Source organism: Hemitrygon akajei, chromosome 3 (assembly GCF_048418815.1).
Source record: "Hemitrygon akajei chromosome 3, sHemAka1.3, whole genome shotgun sequence".
Taxonomy (NCBI): Eukaryota; Metazoa; Chordata; class Chondrichthyes; order Myliobatiformes; family Dasyatidae; genus Hemitrygon; species Hemitrygon akajei.
In genome coordinates this window covers 115,759,128-115,783,407 of record NC_133126.1, presented here as the reverse complement: position 1 = coordinate 115,783,407, position 24,280 = coordinate 115,759,128, and positions in this window count along the sequence as shown.

The window sequence follows — 24,280 nt, the reverse complement described above, 5'->3', positions numbered from 1 at the left end:
TGCGCACAGTCATGTTTCCATTAAACACTGGGCAATGCACACACTACTGTTTACATCAACGTTGGGCAATGCACACACTCCTGTTTACATCAAATCTGGACAAGCTCACACTCCTGTTTACATCAACACTGGGAATGAGCACAGTCATGTTTCCATTAAACACTGGGCAATGCACACACTCCTGTTTACTTCAACACTGGGCCGTGCACTCATTCCTGTTTACATCAACACTAGGTAATGCAAACACCCCAGTTAACACTAACAACGGGTAATGCACACACTCCTGTTTAAATCAACACTGGGCAATGCACACACTCCTGTTTACATCAACACTGGTAATGCGCACAGTCATGTTTCAATTAAACACTGGGCAATGCACACACTCCTGTTTACAGCAACACTGGTAATGCGCACAGTCATGTTTCAATTAAACACTGGGCAATGCACACACTCCTGTTTACAGCAACACTGGTAATGCGCACAGTCATGTTTCCATTAAACACTGGGCAATACACACGCTCCTGTTTACATCAACACTGGTAATGCGCACAGTCATGTTTCCATTAAACACTGGGCAATGCACACGCTCCTGTTTACATCAACACTGGTAATGCGCACAGTCATGTTTCCATTAAACACTGGGCAATGCACATACTCCTGTTTACAGCAACACTGGTAATGCGCACAGTCATGTTTCCATTAAACACTGGGCAATGCACACACTACTGTTTTCATCAACGTTGGGCAATGCACACACTCCTGTTTTCATCAAATCTGGACAAGCTCACACTCCTGTTTACATTAACACTGGGCAATGCACTCACTCCTGTTTACATCAACACTGGTAATGCACACGCTCCTTTTAACATCAAAACTGGGCAATGCAAACACCCCATTTTATACTAACAACGGGTAATGCACAAACTCCTGTTTCAATCAATACTGGGCAATGCACACACTCCTCTTTACATCAAAACTGGGCAATGCACTCACTCCTGTTTATATCAACACTGGGCAATGCAAACACCCCATTTTATACTAACAACGGGTAATGCACAAACTCCTGTTTACATCAACACAGGGAATGCGCAAAGTCATGTTTCCATTAAACACTGGGCAATGCACACACTCCTGTTTACAGCAACACCGGTAATGCGCACAGTCATGTTTCAATTAAACACTGGGCAATGCACACTCTCCTGTTTACATCAACACTGAGTATGCGCACAGTCATGTTTCCATTAAACACTGGGCAATGCACACACTCCTGTTTACAGCAACACTGGTAATGCGCACAGTCATGTTTCAATTAAACACTGGGCAATGCACACGCTCCTGTTTACATCAACACTGGTAATGCGCACAGACATGTTTCCATTAAACACTGGGCAATGCACACACTACTGTTTACATCAACGTTGGGCAATGCACACACTCCTGTTTACAGCAACACTGGTAATGCGCACAGTCATGTTTCAATTAAACACTGGGCAATGCACACACTCCTGTTTACAGCAACACTGGTAATGCGCACAGTCATGTTTCCATTAAACACTGGGCAATACACACGCTCCTGTTTACATCAACACTGGTAATGCGCACAGTCATGTTTCCATTAAACACTGGGCAATGCACACGCTCCTGTTTACATCAACACTGGTAATGCGCACAGTCATGTTTCCATTAAACACTGGGCAATGCACATACTCCTGTTTACAGCAACACTGGTAATGCGCACAGTCATGTTTCCATTAAACACTGGGCAATGCACACACTACTGTTTTCATCAACGTTGGGCAATGCACACACTCCTGTTTTCATCAAATCTGGACAAGCTCACACTCCTGTTTACATTAACACTGGGCAATGCACTCACTCCTGTTTACATCAACACTGGTAATGCACACGCTCCTTTTAACATCAAAACTGGGCAATGCAAACACCCCATTTTATACTAACAACGGGTAATGCACAAACTCCTGTTTCAATCAATACTGGGCAATGCACACACTCCTCTTTACATCAAAACTGGGCAATGCACTCACTCCTGTTTATATCAACACTGGGCAATGCAAACACCCCATTTTATACTAACAACGGGTAATGCACAAACTCCTGTTTACATCAACACAGGGAATGCGCAAAGTCATGTTTCCATTAAACACTGGGCAATGCACACACTCCTGTTTACAGCAACACCGGTAATGCGCACAGTCATGTTTCAATTAAACACTGGGCAATGCACACTCTCCTGTTTACATCAACACTGAGTATGCGCACAGTCATGTTTCCATTAAACACTGGGCAATGCACACACTCCTGTTTACAGCAACACTGGTAATGCGCACAGTCATGTTTCAATTAAACACTGGGCAATGCACACGCTCCTGTTTACATCAACACTGGTAATGCGCACAGACATGTTTCCATTAAACACTGGGCAATGCACACACTACTGTTTACATCAACGTTGGGCAATGCACACACTCCTGTTTACATCAAATCTGGACAAGCTCACACTCCTGTTTACATCAACACTGGGAATGAGCACAGTCATGTTTCCATTAAACACTGGGCAATGCACACACTCCTGTTTACATCAACACTGGTAATGCGCACAGTCATGTTTCAATTAAACACTGGGCAATGCAAACGCTCCTGTTTACATCAAGACTGGTAACGCGCACAGTCATGTTTCCATTAAACACTGGGCAATGCAAACGCTCCTGTTTACAGCAACACTGGTAATGCGCACAGTCATGTTTCAATTAAACACTGGGCAATGCACACGCTCCTGTTTACATCAACACTGGTAATGCGCACAGTCATGTTTCCATTATACACTGGGCAATGCACAGACTCCTGTTTACATCAACACTGGTAATGCGCACAGTCATGTTTCCATTAAACACTGGGCAATACACACACTCCTGTTTACAGCAACACTGGTAATGCGCACAGTCATGTTTCCATTAAACACTGGGCAATGCACACACTACTGTTTACATGAACATTGGGCAATGCACACACTGCTGTTTACATCAAATCTGGACAAGCTCACACTCCTGTTTACATCAACGTTGGGCAATGCACACACTCCTGTTTACATCAAATCTGGACAAAGCTCACACTCCAGTTTACATCAACACTGGGTAATTCTCACAACACTGCTTACATCAACACTGGGAATGAGCACAGTCATGTTTCCATTAAACACTGGGCAATGCACACACTCCTGTTTACATCAAAACTGGGCCGTGCACTCATTCCTGTTTACATCAACACTGGGTAATGCAAACACCCCAGTTAACACTAACAACGGGTAATGCACTCACTCCTGTTTAAATCAACATTGGGCAATGCACACACTCCTGTTTACATCAAGACTGGAAATGCGAACAGTCATGCTTCCATTAAATGCTGGGCAATGCACACACTCCTGTTTACAGCAACATTGGTAATGCGCACAGTCATCTTTCCATTAAACACTGGGCAATGCACACACTCCTGTTTACAGAAACATTGGTAATGCGCACAGTCATGCTTCCATTAAACATTGGGCAATGCGCACGCTCCTCTTTACATCAAAACTGGGCAATGCACTCACTTCTGTTTATATCAACACTGGGCAATGCAAACACCCCATTTTATACTAACAACGGGTAATGCACAAACTCCTGTTTACATCAACACAGGGAATGCGCAAAGTCATGTTTCCATTAAACACTGGGCAATGCACACACTCCTGTTTACAGCAACACTGGTAATGCGCACAGTCATGTTTCAATTAAACACTGGGCAATGCACACGCTCCTGTTTACATCAACACTGGTAATGCGCACAGACATGTTTCCATTAAACACTGGGCAATGCACACACTCCTGTTTACATCAACACTGGTAATGCGCACAGTCATGTTTCCATTAAACACTGGGCAATGCACATACTCCTGTTTACAGCAACACTGGTAATGCGCACAGTCATGTTTCCATTATACTCTGGGCAATGCACACACTACTGTTTACATCAACGTTGGGCAATGCACACACTCCTGTTTACATCAAATCTGGACAAGCTCACACTCCTGTTTACATCAACACTGGGAATGAGCACAGTCATGTTTCCATTAAACACTGGGCAATGCACACACTCCTGTTTACTTCAACACTGGGCCGTGCACTCATTCCTGTTTACATCAACACTAGGTAATGCAAACACCCCAGTTAACACTAACAACGGGTAATGCACACACTCCTGTTTAAATCAACACTGGGCAATGCACACACTCCTGTTTACATCAACACTGGTAATGCGCACAGTCATGTTTCAATTAAACACTGGGCAATGCACACACTCCTGTTTACAGCAACACTGGTAATGCGCACAGTCATGTTTCAATTAAACACTGGGCAATGCACACACTCCTGTTTACAGCAACACTGGTAATGCGCACAGTCATGTTTCCATTAAACACTGGGCAATACACACGCTCCTGTTTACATCAACACTGGTAATGCGCACAGTCATGTTTCCATTAAACACTGGGCAATGCACACGCTCCTGTTTACATCAACACTGGTAATGCGCACAGTCATGTTTCCATTAAACACTGGGCAATGCACATACTCCTGTTTACAGCAACACTGGTAATGCGCACAGTCATGTTTCCATTAAACACTGGGCAATGCACACACTACTGTTTTCATCAACGTTGGGCAATGCACACACTCCTGTTTTCATCAAATCTGGACAAGCTCACACTCCTGTTTACATTAACACTGGGCAATGCACTCACTCCTGTTTACATCAACACTGGTAATGCACACGCTCCTTTTAACATCAAAACTGGGCAATGCAAACACCCCATTTTATACTAACAACGGGTAATGCACAAACTCCTGTTTCAATCAACACTGGGCAATGCACACACTCCTGTTTACATTAACACTGGGAATGCGCACAATCATGTTTCCATTAAACACTGGGCAATGCACACACTCCTGTTTACAGCAACACTGGTAATGCGCACAGTCATGTTTCAATTAAACACTGGGCAATGCACACGCTCCTGTTTACATCAACACTGGTAATGCGCACAGACATGTTTCCATTAAACACTGGGCAATGCACACACTCCTGTTTACAGCAACACTGGTAATGCGCACAGTCATGTTTCCATTAAACACTGGGCAATGCACACACTACTGTTTACATCAACGTTGGGCAATGCACACACTCCTGTTTACATCAAATCTGGACAAGCTCACACTCCTGTTTACATCAACACTGGGAATGAGCACAGTCATGTTTCCATTAAACACTGGGCAATGCACACACTACTGTTTACATCAACGTTGGGCAATGCACACACTCCTGTTTACATCAAATCTGGACAAGCTCACACTCCTGTTTACATCAACACTGGGAATGAGCACAGTCATGTTTCCATTAAACACTGGGCAATGCACACACTCCTGTTTACATCAACACTGGTAATGCGCACAGTCATGTTTCAATTAAACACTGGGCAATGCACACACTCCTGTTTACAGCAACACTGGTAATGCGCACAGTCATGTTTCAATTAAACACTGGGCAATGCACACGCTCCTGTTTACATCAACACTGGTAATGCGCACAGACATGTTTCCATTAAACACTGGGCAATGCACACACTACTGTTTACATCAACGTTGGGCAATGCACACACTCCTGTTTACATCAAATCTGGACAAGCTCACACTCCTGTTTACATCAACACTGGGAATGAGCACAGTCATGTTTCCATTAAACACTGGGCAATGCACACACTCCTGTTTACATCAACACTGGTAATGCGCACAGTCATGTTTCAATTAAACACTGGGCAATGCAAACGCTCCTGTTTACATCAAGACTGGTAATGCGCACAGTCATGTTTCCATTAAACACTGGGCAATGCACACGCTCCTGTTTACAGCAACACTGGTAATGCGCACAGTCATGTTTCAATTAAACACTGGGCAATGCACACGCTCCTGTTTACATCAACACTGGTAATGCGCACAGTCATGTTTCCATTATACACTGGGCAATGCACACACTCCTGTTTACATCAACACTGGTAATGCGCACAGTCATGTTTCCATTAAACACTGGGCAATACACACACTCCTGTTTACAGCAACACTGGTAATGCGCACAGTCATGTTTCCATTAAACACTGGGCAATGCACACACTACTGTTTACATGAACATTGGGCAATGCACACACTGCTGTTTACATCAAATCTGGACAAGCTCACACTCCTGTTTACATCAACGTTGGGCAATGCACACACTCCTGTTTACATCAAATCTGGACAAAGCTCACACTCCAGTTTACATCAACACTGGGTAATTCTCACAACACTGCTTACATCAACACTGGGAATGAGCACAGTCATGTTTCCATTAAACACTGGGCAATGCACACACTCCTGTTTACATCAAAACTGGGCCGTGCACTCATTCCTGTTTACATCAACACTGGGTAATGCAAACACCCCAGTTAACACTAACAACGGGTAATGCACTCACTCCTGTTTAAATCAACATTGGGCAATGCACACACTCCTGTTTACATCAACACTGGGAATGTGAACAGTCATGTTTCCATTAAATGCTGGGCAATACACACACTCCTGTTGACATCAAAACTGGGCAATGCACTCACTCCTGCTTACATCGACAGTGGGCAATGCACTCACTCCTGTTTAAATCAACACTGGGTAATGCACACACTACCGTTTAAATCAACACTGGGCAATGCACACATTCCTGTTTACATCAACACTGGAAATGCGAACAGTCATGTTTCCATTAAATGCTGGGCAATGCACACACTCCTGTTTACAGAAACATTGGTAATGCGCACAGTCATGCTTCCATTAAACATTGGGCAATGCGCACGCTCCTCTTTACATCAAAACTGGGCAATGCACTCACTTCTGTTTATATCAACACTGGGCAATGCAAACACCCCATTTTATACTAACAACGGGTAATGCACAAACTCCTGTTTACATCAACACAGGGAATGCGCAAAGTCATGTTTCCATTAAACACTGGGCAATGCACACACTCCTGTTTACAGCAACACTGGTAATGCGCACAGTCATGTTTCAATTAAACACTGGGCAATGCACACGCTCCTGTTTACATCAACACTGGTAATGCGCACAGACATGTTTCCATTAAACACTGGGCAATGCACACACTCCTGTTTACATCAACACTGGTAATGCGCACAGTCATGTTTCCATTAAACACTGGGCAATGCACATACTCCTGTTTACAGCAACACTGGTAATGCGCACAGTCATGTTTCCATTAAACACTGGGCAATGCACACACTACTGTTTACATCAACGTTGGGCAATGCACACACTCCTGTTTACATCAAATCTGGACAAGCTCACACTCCTGTTTACATCAACACTGGGAATGAGCACAGTCATGTTTCCATTAAACACTGGGCAATGCACACACTCCTGTTTACTTCAACACTGGGCCGTGCACTCATTCCTGTTTACATCAACACTAGGTAATGCAAACACCCCAGTTAACACTAACAACGGGTAATGCACACACTCCTGTTTAAATCAACACTGGGCAATGCACACACTCCTGTTTACATCAACACTGGTAATGCGCACAGTCATGTTTCAATTAAACACTGGGCAATGCACACACTCCTGTTTACAGCAACACTGGTAATGCGCACAGTCATGTTTCAATTAAACACTGGGCAATGCACACACTCCTGTTTACAGCAACACTGGTAATGCGCACAGTCATGTTTCCATTAAACACTGGGCAATACACACGCTCCTGTTTACATCAACACTGGTAATGCGCACAGTCATGTTTCCATTAAACACTGGGCAATGCACACGCTCCTGTTTACATCAACACTGGTAATGCGCACAGTCATGTTTCCATTAAACACTGGGCAATGCACATACTCCTGTTTACAGCAACACTGGTAATGCGCACAGTCATGTTTCCATTAAACACTGGGCAATGCACACACTACTGTTTTCATCAACGTTGGGCAATGCACACACTCCTGTTTTCATCAAATCTGGACAAGCTCACACTCCTGTTTACATTAACACTGGGCAATGCACTCACTCCTGTTTACATCAACACTGGTAATGCACACGCTCCTTTTAACATCAAAACTGGGCAATGCAAACACCCCATTTTATACTAACAACGGGTAATGCACAAACTCCTGTTTCAATCAACACTGGGCAATGCACACACTCCTGTTTACATTAACACTGGGAATGCGCACAGTCATGTTTCCATTAAACACTGGGCAATGCACACACTCCTGTTTACAGCAACACTGGTAATGCGCACAGTCATGTTTCCATTAAACACTGGGCAATGCACACACTACTGTTTACATCAACGTTGGGCAATGCACACACTCCTGTTTACATCAAATCTGGACAAGCTCACACTCCTGTTTACATCAACACTGGGAATGAGCACAGTCATGTTTCCATTAAACACTGGGCAATGCAAACGCTCCTGTTTACATCAACACTGGTAATGCGCACAGTCATGTTTCAATTAAACACTGGGCAATGCAAACGCTCCTGTTTACATCAAGACTGGTAATGCGCACAGTCATGTTTCCATTAAACACTGGGCAATGCACACGCTCCTGTTTACAGCAACACTGGTAATGCGCACAGTCATGTTTCAATTAAACACTGGGCAATGCACACGCTCCTGTTTACATCAACACTGGTAATGCGCACAGTCATGTTTCCATTAAACACTGGGCAATGCACACACTCCTGTTTACATCAACACTGGTAATGCGCACAGTCATGTTTCCATTAAACACTGGGCAATGCACATACTCCTGTTTACAGCAACACTGGTAATGCGCACAGTCATGTTTCCATTAAACACTGGGCAATGCAAACGCTCCTGTTTACATCAAGACTGGTAATGCGCACAGTCATGTTTCCATTAAACACTGGGCAATGCACACGCTCCTGTTTACAGCAACACTGGTAATGCGCACAGTCATGTTTCAATTAAACACTGGGCAATGCACACGCTCCTGTTTACATCAACACTGGTAATGCGCACAGTCATGTTTCCATTAAACACTGGGCAATGCACACACTCCTGTTTACATCAACACTGGTAATGCGCACAGTCATGTTTCCATTAAACACTGGGCAATGCACATACTCCTGTTTACAGCAACACTGGTAATGCGCACAGTCATGTTTCCATTAAACACTGGGCAATGCACACACTACTGTTTACATCAACGTTGGGCAATGCACACACTCCTGTTTACATCAAATCTGGACAAGCTCACACTCCTGTTTACATCAACACTGGGAATGAGCACAGTCATGTTTACTTCAACACTGGGCCGTGCACTCATTCCTGTTTACATCAACACTAGGTAATGCAAACACCCCAGTTAACACTAACAACGGGTAATGCACACACTCCTGTTTAAATCAACACTGGGCAATGCACACACTCCTGTTTACATCAACACTGGTAATGCGCACAGTCATGTTTCAATTAAACACTGGGCAATGCACACACTCCTGTTTACAGCAACACTGGTAATGCGCACAGTCATGTTTCAATTAAACACTGGGCAATGCACACACTCCTGTTTACAGCAACACTGGTAATGCGCACAGTCATGTTTCCATTAAACACTGGGCAATACACACGCTCCTGTTTACATCAACACTGGTAATGCGCACAGTCATGTTTCCATTAAACACTGGGCAATGCACACGCTCCTGTTTACATCAACACTGGTAATGCGCACAGTCATGTTTCCATTAAACACTGGGCAATGCACATACTCCTGTTTACAGCAACACTGGTAATGCGCACAGTCATGTTTCCATTAAACACTGGGCAATGCACACACTACTGTTTTCATCAACGTTGGGCAATGCACACACTCCTGTTTTCATCAAATCTGGACAAGCTCACACTCCTGTTTACATTAACACTGGGCAATGCACTCACTCCTGTTTACATCAACACTGGTAATGCACACGCTCCTTTTAACATCAAAACTGGGCAATGCAAACACCCCATTTTATACTAACAACGGGTAATGCACAAACTCCTGTTTCAATCAACACTGGGCAATGCACACACTCCTGTTTACATTAACACTGGGAATGCGCACAGTCATGTTTCCATTAAACACTGGGCAATGCACACACTCCTGTTTACAGCAACACTGGTAATGCGCACAGTCATGTTTCAATTAAACACTGGGCAATGCACACGCTCCTGTTTAGATCAACACTGGTAATGCGCACAGATATGTTTCCATTAAACACTGGGCAATGCACACACTCCTGTTTACAGCAACACTGGTAATGCGCACAGTCATGTTTCCATTAAACACTGGGCAATGCACACACTACTGTTTACATCAACGTTGGGCAATGCACACACTCCTGTTTACATCAAATCTGGACAAGCTCACACTCCTGTTTACATCAACACTGGGAATGAGCACAGTCATGTTTCCATTAAACACTGGGCAATGCACACACTCCTGTTTACATCAACACTGGTAATGCGCACAGTCATGTTTCCATTAAACACTGGGCAATGCACATACTCCTGTTTACAGCAACACTGGTAATGCGCACAGTCATGTTTCCATTAAACACTGGGCAATGCACACACTACTGTTTTCATCAACGTTGGGCAATGCACACACTCCTGTTTTCATCAAATCTGTACAAGCTCACACTCCTGTTTACATTAACACTGGGCAATGCACTCACTCCTGTTTACATCAACACTGGTAATGCACACGCTCCTTTTAACATCAAAACTGGGCAATGCAAACACCCCATTTTATACTAACAACGGGTAATGCACAAACTCCTGTTTCAATCAACACTGGGCAATGCACACACTCCTGTTTACATTAACACTGGGAATGCGCACAGTCATGTTTCCATTAAACACTGGGCAATGCACACACTCCTGTTTACAGCAACACTGGTAATGCGCACAGTCATGTTTCAATTAAACACTGGGCAATGCACACGCTCCTGTTTACATCAACACTGGTAATGCGCACAGACATGTTTCCATTAAACACTGGGCAATGCACACACTCCTGTTTACAGCAACACTGGTAATGCGCACAGTCATGTTTCCATTAAACACTGGGCAATGCACACACTACTGTTTACATCAACGTTGGGCAATGCACACACTCCTGTTTACATCAAATCTGGACAAGCTCACACTCCTGTTTACATCAACACTGGGAATGAGCACAGTCATGTTTCCATTAAACACTGGGCAATGCACACATTCCTGTTTACATCAACACTGGTAATGCGCACAGTCATGTTTCAATTAAACACTGGGCAATGCAAACGCTCCTGTTTACATCAAGACTGGTAATGAGCACAGTCATGTTTCCATTAAACACTGGGCAATGCACACGCTCCTGTTTACAGCAACACTGGTAATGCGCACAGTCATGTTTCAATTAAACACTGGGCAATGCACACGCTCCTGTTTACATCAACACTGGTAATGCGCACAGTCATGTTTCCATTAAACACTGGGCAATGCACACACTCCTGTTTACATCAACACTGGTAATGCGCACAGTCATGTTTCCATTAAACACTGGGCAATGCACATACTCCTGTTTACAGCAACACTGGTAATGCGCACAGTCATGTTTCCATTAAACACTGGGCAATGCACACACTACTGTTTACATCAACGTTGGGCAATGCACACACTCCTGTTTACATCAAATCTGGTCAAGCTCACACTCCTGTTTACATCAACACTGGGAATGAGCACAGTCATGTTTCCATTAAACACTGGGCAATGCACACACTCCTGTTTACTTCAACACTGGGCCGTGCACTCATTCCTGTTTACATCAACACTAGGTAATGCAAACACCCCAGTTAACACTAACAACGGGTAATGCACACACTCCTGTTTAAATCAACACTGGGCAATGCACACACTCCTGTTTACATCAACACTGGTAATGCGCACAGTCATGTTTCAATTAAACACTGGGCAATGCACACACTCCTGTTTACAGCAACACTGGTAATGCGCACAGTCATGTTTCAATTAAACACTGGGCAATGCACACACTCCTGTTTACAGCAACACTGGTAATGCGCACAGTCATGTTTCCATTAAACACTGGGCAATACACACGCTCCTGTTTACATCAACACTGGTAATGCGCACAGTCATGTTTCCATTAAACACTGGGCAATGCACACGCTCCTGTTTACATCAACACTGGTAATGCGCACAGTCATGTTTCCATTAAACACTGGGCAATGCACATACTCCTGTTTACAGCAACACTGGTAATGCGCACAGTCATGTTTCCATTAAACACTGGGCAATGCACACACTACTGTTTTCATCAACATTGGGCAATGCACACACTCCTGTTTTCATCAAATCTGGACAAGCTCACACTCCTGTTTACATTAACACTGGGCAATGCACTCACTCCTGTTTACATCAACACTGGTAATGCACACGCTCCTTTTAACATCAAAACTGGGCAATGCAAACACCCCATTTTATACTAACAACGGGTAATGCACAAACTCCTGTTTCAATCAACACTGGGCAATGCACACACTCCTGTTTACATTAACACTGGGAATGCGCACAGTCATGTTTCCATTAAACACTGGGCAATGCACACACTCCTGTTTACAGCAACACTGGTAATGCGCACAGTCATGTTTCAATTAAACACTGGGCAATGCACACGCTCCTGTTTACATCAACACTGGTAATGCGCACAGACATGTTTCCATTAAACACTGGGCAATGCACACACTCCTGTTTACAGCAACACTGGTAATGCGCACAGTCATGTTTCCATTAAACACTGGGCAATGCACACACTACTGTTTACATCAACGTTGGGCAATGCACACACTCCTGTTTACATCAAATCTGGACAAGCTCACACTCCTGTTTACATCAACACTGGGAATGAGCACAGTCATGTTTCCATTAAACACTGGGCAATGCACACACTCCTGTTTACATCAACACTGGTAATGCGCACAGTCATGTTTCAATTAAACACTGGGCAATGCAAACGCTCCTGTTTACATCAAGACTGGTAATGCGCACAGTCATGTTTCCATTAAACACTGGGCAATGCACACGCTCCTGTTTACAGCAACACTGGTAATGCGCACAGTCATGTTTCAATTAAACACTGGGCAATGCACACGCTCCTGTTTACATCAACACTGGTAATGCGCACAGTCATGTTTCCATTAAACACTGGGCAATGCACACACTCCTGTTTACATCAACACTGGTAATGCGCACAGTCATGTTTCCATTAAACACTGGGCAATACACACACTCCTGTTTACAGCAACACTGGTAATGCGCACAGTCATGTTTCCATTAAACACTGGGCAATGCACACACTACTGTTTACATGAACATTGGGCAATGCACACACTGCTGTTTACATCAAATCTGGACAAGCTCACACTCCTGTTTAAATCAACGTTGGGCAATGCACACACTCCTGTTTACATCAAATCTGGACAAAGCTCACACTCCAGTTTACATCAACACTGGGTAATTCTCACAACACTGCTTACATCAACACTGGGAATGAGCACAGTCATGTTTCCATTAAACACTGGGCAATGCACACACTCCTGTTTACATCAAAACTGGGCCGTGCACTCATTCCTGTTTACATCAACACTGGGTAATGCAAACACCCCAGTTTACACTAACAACGGGTAATGCACTCACTCCTGTTTAAATCAACATTGGGCAATGCACACACTCCTGTTTACATCAAGACTGGAAATGCGAACAGTCATGCTTCCATTAAATGCTGGGCAATGCACACACTCCTGTTTACAGCAACACTGGTAATGCGCACAGTCATGCTTCCATTAAACATTGGGCAATGCGCACGCTCCTCTTTACATCAAAACTGGGCAATGCACTCACTCCTGTTTATATCAACACTGGGCAATGCAAACACCCCATTTTATACTAACAACGGGTAATGCACAAACTCCTGTTTACATCAACACAGGGAATGCGCAAAGTCATGTTTCCATTAAACACTGGGCAATGCACACACCCCTGTTTACATTAACACTGGGCAATGCACTCACTCCTGTTTACATTAACACTGGTAATGCACACGCTCCTGTTTACATCAAAACTGGGCAATGCACACACTCCGGTTTATATCAACACTGGGCAATGCAAACACCCCATTTTATACTAACAACGGGTAATGCACAAACTCCTGTTTCAATCAACACTGGGCAATGCACACACTCCTGTTTACATTAACACTGGGCAATGCACACACTCCCGTTTACATCAACACTGGTAATGCGCACAGTCATGTTTCCATTAAACACTGGGAATGCACACACTCCTGTTTACAGCAACACTGGTAATGCGCACAGTCATGTTTCAATTAAACACTGGGCAATGCACACGCTCCTGTTTACATCAACACTGGTAATGCGCACAGACATGTTTCCATTAAACACTGGGCAATGCACACACTCCTGTTTACATCAACACTGGTAATGCGCACAGTCATGTTTCCATTAAACACTGGGCAATGCACATACTCCTGTTTACAGCAACACTGGTAATGCACACAGTCATGTTTCCATTAAACACTGGGCAATGCACACACTACTGTTTACATCAACGTTGGGCAATGCACACACTCCTGTTTACATCAAATCTGGACAAGCTCACACTCCTGTTTACATCAACACTGGGAATGAGCACAGTCATGTTTCCATTAAACACTGGGCAATGCACTCACTCCTGTTTACATTAACACTGGTAATGCACACGCTCCTGTTTACATCAAAACTGGGCAATGCACACACTCCTGTTTATATCAACACTGGGCAATGCAAACACCCCATTTTATACTAACAACGGGTAATGCACAAACTCCTGTTTCAATCAACACTGGGCAATGCACACACTCCTGTTTACATTAACACTGGGCAATGCACACACTCCCGTTTACATCAACACTGGTAATGCGCACAGTCATGTTTCCATTAAACACTGGGAATGCACACACTCCTGTTTACAGCAACACTGGTAATGCGCACAGTCATGTTTCAATTAAACACTGGGCAATGCACACGCTCCTGTTTACATCAACACTGGTAATGCGCACAGACATGTTTCCATTAAACACTGGGCAATGCACACACTCCTGTTTACATCAACACTGGTAATGCGCACAGTCATGTTTCCATTAAACACTGGGCAATGCACATACTCCTGTTTACAGCAACACTGGTAATGCACACAGTCATGTTTCCATTAAACACTGGGCAATGCACACACTACTGTTTACATCAACGTTGGGCAATGCACACACTCCTGTTTACATCAAATCTGGACAAGCTCACACTCCTGTTTACATCAACACTGGGAATGAGCACAGTCATGTTTCCATTAAACACTGGGCAATGCACACACTCCTGTTTACTTCAACACTGGGCCGTGCACTCATTCCTGTTTACATCAACACTAGGTAATGCAAACACCCCAGTTAACACTAACAACGGGTAATGCACACACACCTGTTTAAATCAACACTGGGCAATGCACACACTCCTGTTTACATCAACACTGGTAATGCGCACAGTCATGTTTCAATTAAACACTGGGCAATGCACTCACTCCTGTTTACAGCAACACTGGTAATGCGCACAGTCATGTTTCAATTAAACACTGGGCAATGCACACACTCCTGTTTACAGCAACACTGGTAATGCGCACAGTCATGTTTCCATTAAACACTGGGCAATACACACGCTCCTGTTTACATCAACACTGGTAATGCGCACAGTCATTTTTCCATTAAACACTGGGCAATGCACACACTCCTGTTTACATCAACACTGGTAATGCGCACAGTCATGTTTCCATTAAACACTGGGCAATGCACATACTCCTGTTTACAGCAACACTGGTAATGCGCACAGTCATGTTTCCATTAAACACTGGGCAATGCACACACTACTGTTTTCATCAACGTTGGGCAATGCACACACTCCTGTTTTCATCAAATCTGGACAAGCTCACACTCCTGTTTACATTAACACTGGGCAATGCACTCACTCCTGTTTACATCAACACTGGTAATGCACACGCTCCTTTTAACATCTAAACTGGGCAATGCAAACACCCCATTTTATATTAACAACGGGTAATGCACAAACTCCTGTTTCAATCAACACTGGGCAATGCACACACTCCTGTTTACATTAACACTGGGAATGCGCACAGTCATGTTTCCATTAAACACTGGGCAATGCACACACTCCTGTTTACAGCAACACCGGTAATGCGCACAGTCATGTTTCAATTAAACACTGGGCAATGCACACTCTCCTGTTTACATCAACACTGAGTATGCGCACAGTCATGTTTCCATTAAACACTGGGCAATGCACACACTCCTGTTTACAGCAACACTGGTAATGCGCACAGTCATGTTTCCATTAAACACTGGGCAATGCACACACTACTGTTTACATCAACGTTGGGCAATGCACACACTCCTGTTTACATCAAATCTGGACAAGCTCACACTCCTGTTTACATCAACACTGGGAATGAGCACAGTCATGTTTCCATTAAACACTGGGCAATGCACACACTCCTGTTTACTTCAACACTGGGCCGTGCACTCATTCCTGTTTACATCAACACTAGGTAATGCAAACACCCCAGTTAACACTAACAACGGGTAATGCACACACTCCTGTTTAAATCAACATTAGTCAATGCACACACTCCTGTTTACATCAACACTGGGAATGTGAACAGTCATGTTTCCATTAAATGCTGGGCAATACACACACTCCTGTTGACATCAAAACTGGGCAATGCACTCACTCCTGCTTACATCGACAGTGGGCAATGCACTCACTCCTGTTTAAATCAACACTGGGTAATGCACACACTACTGTTTAAATCAACACTGGGCAATGCACACATTCCTGTTTACATCAACACTGGGCAATGCAAAAACCCCAGTTAACACTAACAACGGGTAATGCACACACTCCTGTTTAAATCAACACTGGGCAATGCACTCACTCCTGTTTAATTCAACACTGGGTAATGCACACACTACTGTTTATATCAACACTGGGCAATGCCAACACCCCATTTTATACTAACAACGGGTAATGCACACACTCCTGTTTACATCAACACTGGTGATGCGCACAGTCATGTTTCCATTAAACACTGGGCAATGCACACTCTCCTGTTTACAGCAACACTGGTAATGCGCACAGTCATGTTTCCATTGGACACTGGGCAATGCACACACTCCTGTTTACATCAACACTGGTAATGCGCACAGTCATGTTTCCATTAAACACTGGGCAATACACACACTCCTGTTTACAGCAACACTGGTAATGCGCACAGTCATGTTTCCATTAAACACTGGGCAATGCACACACTACTGTTTACATGAACATTGGGCAATGCACACACTGCTGTTTACATCAAATCTGGACAAGCTCACACTCCTGTTTACATCAACGTTGGGCAATGCACACACTCCTGTTTACATCAAATCTGGACAAAGCTCACACTCCAGTTTACATCAACACTGGGTAATTCTCACAACACTGCTTACATCAACACTGGGAATGAGCACAGTCATGTTTCCATTAAACACTGGGCAATGCACACACTCCTGTTTACATCAAAACTGGGCAGTGCACTCATTCCTGTTTACATCAACACTGGGTAATGCAAACACCCCAGTTAACACTAACAACGGGTAATGCACTCACTCCTGTTTAAATCAACATTGGGCAATGCACACACTCCTGTTTACATCAAGACTGGAAATGCGAACAGTCATGCTTCCATTAAACGCTGGGCAATGCACACACTCCTGTTTACAGCAACACTGGTAATGCGCACAGTCATGTTTCCATTAAACACTGGGCAATGCACACACCCCTGTTTACATCAACACTGGTAATGCGCACAGTCATGCTTCCATTAAACATTGGGCAATGCGCACGCTCCTCTTTACATCAAAACTGGGCAATGCACTCACTCCTGTTTATATCAACACTGGGCAATGCAAACACCCCATTTTATACTAACAACGGGTAATGCACAAACTCCTGTTTACATCAACACAGGGAATGCGCAAAGTCATGTTTCCATTAAACACTGGGCAATGCACACACCCCTGTTTACATTAACACTGGGCAATGCACTCACTCCTGTTTACATTAACACTGGTAATGCACACGCTCCTGTTTACATCAAAACTGGGCAATGCACACACTCCTGTTTATATCAACACTGGGCAATGCAAACACCCCATTTTATACTAACAACGGGTAATGCACAAACTCCTGTTTCAATCAACACTGGGCAATGCACACACTCCTGTTTACATTAACACTGGGCAATGCACACACTCCCGTTTACATCAACACTGGTAATGCGCACAGTCATGTTTCCATTAAACACTGGGAATGCACACACTCCTGTTTACAGCAACACTGGTAATGCGCACAGTCATGTTTCAATTAAACACTGGGCAATGCACACGCTCCTGTTTACATCAACACTGGTAATTCGCACAGACATGTTTCCATTAAACACTGGGCAATGCACACACTCCTGTTTACATCAACACTGGTAATGCGCACAGTCATGTTTCCATTAAACACTGGGCAATGCACATACTCCTGTTTACAGCAACACTGGTAATGCACACAGTCATGTTTCCATTAAACACTGGGCAATGCACACACTACTGTTTACATCAACGTTGGGCAATGCACACACTCCTGTTTACATCAAATCTGGACAAGCTCACACACCTGTTTACATCAACACTGGGAATGAGCACAGTCATGTTTCCATTAAACACTGGGCAATGCACACACTCCTGTTTACTTCAACACTGGGCCGTGCACTCATTCCTGTTTACATCAACACTAGGTAATGCAAACACCCCAGTTAACACTAACAACGGGTAATGCACACACTCCTGTTTAAATCAACACTGGGCAATGCACACACTCCTGTTTACATCAACACTGGTAATGCGTACAGTCATGTTTCAATTAAACACTGGGCAATGCACACACTCCTGTTTACAGCAACACTGGTAATGCGCACAGTCATGTTTCAATTAAACACTGGGCAATGCACACACTCCTGCTTACAGCAACACTGGTAATGCGCACAGTCATGTTTCCATTAAACACTGGGCAATACACACGCTCCTGTTTACATCAACACTGGTAATGCGCACAGTCATTTTTCCATTAAACACTGGGCAATGCACACACTCCTGTTTACATCAACACTGGTAATGCGCACAGTCATGTTTCCATTAAACACTGGGCAATGCACATACTCCTGTTTACAGCAACACTGGTAATGCGCACAGTCATGTTTCCATTAAACACTGGGCAATGCACACACTACTGTTTTCATCAACGTTGGGCAATGCACACACTCCTGTTTTCATCAAATCTGGACAAGCTCACACTCCTGTTTACATTAACACTGGGCAATGCACTCACTCCTGTTTACATCAACACTGGTAATGCACACGCTCCTTTTAACATCTAAACTGGGCAATGCAAACACCCCATTTTATACTAACAACGGGTAATGCACAAACTCCTGTTTCAATCAACACTGGGCAATGCACACACTCCTGTTTACATTAACACTGGGAATGCGCACAGTCATGTTTCCATTAAACACTGGGCAATGCACACACTCCTGTTTACAGCAACACCGGTAATGCGCACAGTCATGTTTCAATTAAACACTGGGCAATGCACACTCTCCTGTTTACATCAACACTGAGTATGCGCACAGTCATGTTTCCATTAAACACTGGGCAATGCACACACTACTGTTTACATCAACATTGGGCAATGCACACACTCCTGTTTACATCAAATCTGGACAAGCTCACACTCCTGTTTACATCAACACTGGGAATGAGCACAGTCATGTTTCCATTAAACACTGGGCAATGCACACACTCCTGTTTACTTCAACACTGGGCCGTGCACTCATTCCTGTTTACATCAACACTAGGTAATGCAAACACACCAGTTAACACTAACAACGGGTAATGCACACACTCCTGTTTAAATCAACATTAGTCAATGCACACACTCCTGTTTACATCAACACTGGGAATGTGAACAGTCATGTTTCCATTAAATGCTGGGCAATACACACACTCCTGTTGACATCAAAACTGGGCAATGCACTCACTCCTGCTTACATCGACAGTGGGCAATGCACTCACTCCTGTTTAAATCAACACTGGGTAATGCACACACTACTGTTTAAATCAACACTGGGCAATGCACACATTCCTGTTTACATCAACACTGGGCAATGCAAAAACCCCAGTTAACACTAACAACGGGTAATGCACACACTCCTGTTTAAATCAACACTGGGCAATGCACTCACTCCTGTTTAATTCAACACTGGGTAATGCACACACTACTGTTTATATCAACACTGGGCAATGCCAACACCCCATTTTATACTAACAACGGGTAATGCACACACTCCTGTTTACATCAACACTGGTGATGCGCACAGTCATGTTTCCATTAAACACTGGGCAATGCACACTCTCCTGTTTACAGCAACACTGGTAATGCGCACAGTCATGTTTCCATTGGACACTGGGCAATGCACACACTCCTGTTTACATCAACACTGGTAATGCGCACAGTCATGTTTCCATTAAACACTGGGCAATACACACACTCCTGTTTACAGCAACACTGGTAATGCGCACAGTCATGTTTCCATTAAGCACTGGGCAATGCACACACTACTGTTTACATGAACATTGGGCAATGCACACACTGCTGTTTAAATCAAATCTGGACAAGCTCACACTCCTGTTTACATCAACGTTGGGCAATGCACACACTCCTGTTTACATCAAATCTGGACAAAGCTCACACTCCAGTTTACATCAACACTGGGTAATTCTCACAACACTGCTTACATCAACACTGGGAATGAGCACAGTCATGTTTCCATTAAACACTGGGCAATGCACACACTCCTGTTTACATCAAAACTGGGCCGTGCACTCATTACTGTTTACATCAACACTGGGTAATGCAAACACCCCAGTTAACACTAACAACGGGTAATGCACTCACTCCTGTTTAAATCAACATTGGGCAATGCACACACTCCTGTTTACATCAACACTGGAAATGCGAACAGTCATGCTTCCATTAAACGCTGGGCAATGCACACACTCCTGTTTACAGCAACATTGGTAATGCGCACAGTCATGTTTCCATTAAACACTGGGCAATGCGCACGCTCCTCTTTACATCAAAACTGGGCAATGCACTCACTCCTGTTTATATCAACACTGGGCAATGCAAACACCCCATTTTATACTAACAACGGGTAATGCACAAACTCCTGTTTACATCAACACAGGGAATGCGCAAAGTCATGTTTCCATTAAACACTGGGCAATGCACACACCCCTGTTTACATTAACACTGGGCAATGCACTCACTCCTGATTACATTAACACTGGTAATGCACACGCTCCTGTTTACATCAAAACTGGGCAATGCACACACTCCTGTTTATATCAACACTGGGCAATGCAAACACCCCATTTTATACTAACAACGGGTAATGCACAAACTCCTGTTTCAATCAATACTGGGCAATGCACACACTCCTGTTTACATTAACACTGGGCAATGCACACACTCCCGTTTACATCAACACTGGTAATGCGCACAGTCATGTTTCCATTAAACACTGGGCAATGCACACACTCCTGTTTACAGCAACACTGGTAATGCGCACAGTCATGTTTCAATTAAACACTGGGCAATGCACACGCTCCTGTTTACATCAACACTGGTAATGCGCACAGACATGTTTCCATTAAACACTGGGCAATGCACACACTCCTGTTTACATCAACACTGGTAATGCGCACAGTCATGTTTCCATTAAACACTGGGCAATGCACACACTCCTGTTTACAGCAACACTGGTAATGCGCACAGTCATGTTTCCATTAAACACTGGGCAATGCACACACTACTGTTTACATCAACGTTGGGCAATGCACACACTCCTGTTTACATCAAATCTGGACAAGCTCACACTCCTGTTTACATCAACACTGGGAATGAGCACAGTCATGTTTCCATTAAACACTGGGCAATGCACACACTCCTGTTTACTTCAACACTGGGCCGTGCACTCATTCCTGTTTACATCAACACTAGGTAATGCAAACACCCCAGTTAACACTAACAACGGGTAATGCACACACTCCTGTTTAAATCAACACTGGGCAATGCACACACTCCTGTTTACATCAACACTGGTAATGCGCACAGTCATGTTTCAATTAAACACTGGGCAATGCACACACTCCTGTTTACAGCAACACTGGTAATGCGCACAGTCATGTTTCAATTAAACACTGGGCAATGCACACACTCCTGTTTACAGCAACACTGGTAATGCGCACAGTCATGTTTCCATTAAACACTGGGCAATACACACGCTCCTGTTTACATCAACACTGGTAATGCGCACAGTCATGTTTCCATTAAACACTGGGCAATGCACACACTCCTGTTTACATCAACACTGGTAATGCGCACAGTCATGTTTCCATTAAACACTGGGCAATGCACATACTCCTGTTTACAGCAACACTGGTAATGCGCACAGTCATGTTTCCATTAAACACTGGGCAATGCACACACTACTGTTATCATCAACGTTGGGCAATGCACACACTCCTGTTTTCATCAAATCTGGACAAGCTCACACTCCTGTTTACATTAACACTGGGCAATGCACTCACTCCTGTTTACATCAACACTGGTAATGCACACGCTCCTTTTAACATCAAAACTGGGCAATGCAAACACCCCATTTTATACTAACAACGGGTAATGCACAAACTCCTGTTTCAATCAACACTGGGCAATGCACACACTCCTGTTTACATTAACACTGGGAATGCGCACAGTCATGTTTCCATTAAACACTGGGCAATGCACACACTCCTGTTTACAGCAACACCGGTAATGCGCACAGTCATGTTTCAATTAAACACTGGGCAATGCACACTCTCCTGTTTACATCAACACTGAGTATGCGCACAGTCATGTTTCCATTAAACACTGGGCAATGCACACACTCCTGTTTACAGCAACACTGGTAATGCGCACAGTCATGTTTCAATTAAACACTGGGCAATGCACACGCTCCTGTTTACATCAACACTGGTAATGCGCACAGACATGTTTCCATTAAACACTGGGCAATGCACACACTCCTGTTTACAGCAACACTGGTAATGCGCACAGTCATGTTTCCATTAAACACTGGGCAATGCACACACTACTGTTTACATCAACGTTGGGCAATGCACACACTCCTGTTTACATCAAATCTGGACAAGCTCACACTCCTGTTTACATCAACACTGGGAATGAGCACAGTCATGTTTCCATTAAACACTGGGCAATGCACACACTCCTGTTTACTTCAACACTGGGCCGTGCACTCATTCCTGTTTACATCAACACTAGGTAATGCAAACACCCCAGTTAACACTAACAACGGGTAATGCACACACTCCTGTTTAAATCAACACTGGGCAATGCACACACTCCTGTTTACATGAACATTGGGCAATGCACACACTGCTGTTTACATCAAATCTGGACAAGCTCACACTCCTGTTTACATCAACGTTGGGCAATGCACACACTCCTGTTTACATCAAATCTGGACAAAGCTCACACTCCAGTTTACATCAACACTGGGTAATTCTCACAACACTGCTTACATCAACACTGGGAATGAGCACAGTCATGTTTCCATTAAACACTGGGCAATGCACACACTCCTGTTTACATCAAAACTGGGCCGTGCACTCATTCCTGTTTACATCAACACTGGGTAATGCAAACACCCCAGTTAACACTAACAACGGGTAATGCACTCACTCCTGTTTAAATCAACATTGGGCAATGCACACACTCCTGTTTACATCAACACTGGTAATGCGCACAGTCATGTTTCCATTAAACACTGGGCAATGCACACACTCCTGTTTACATCA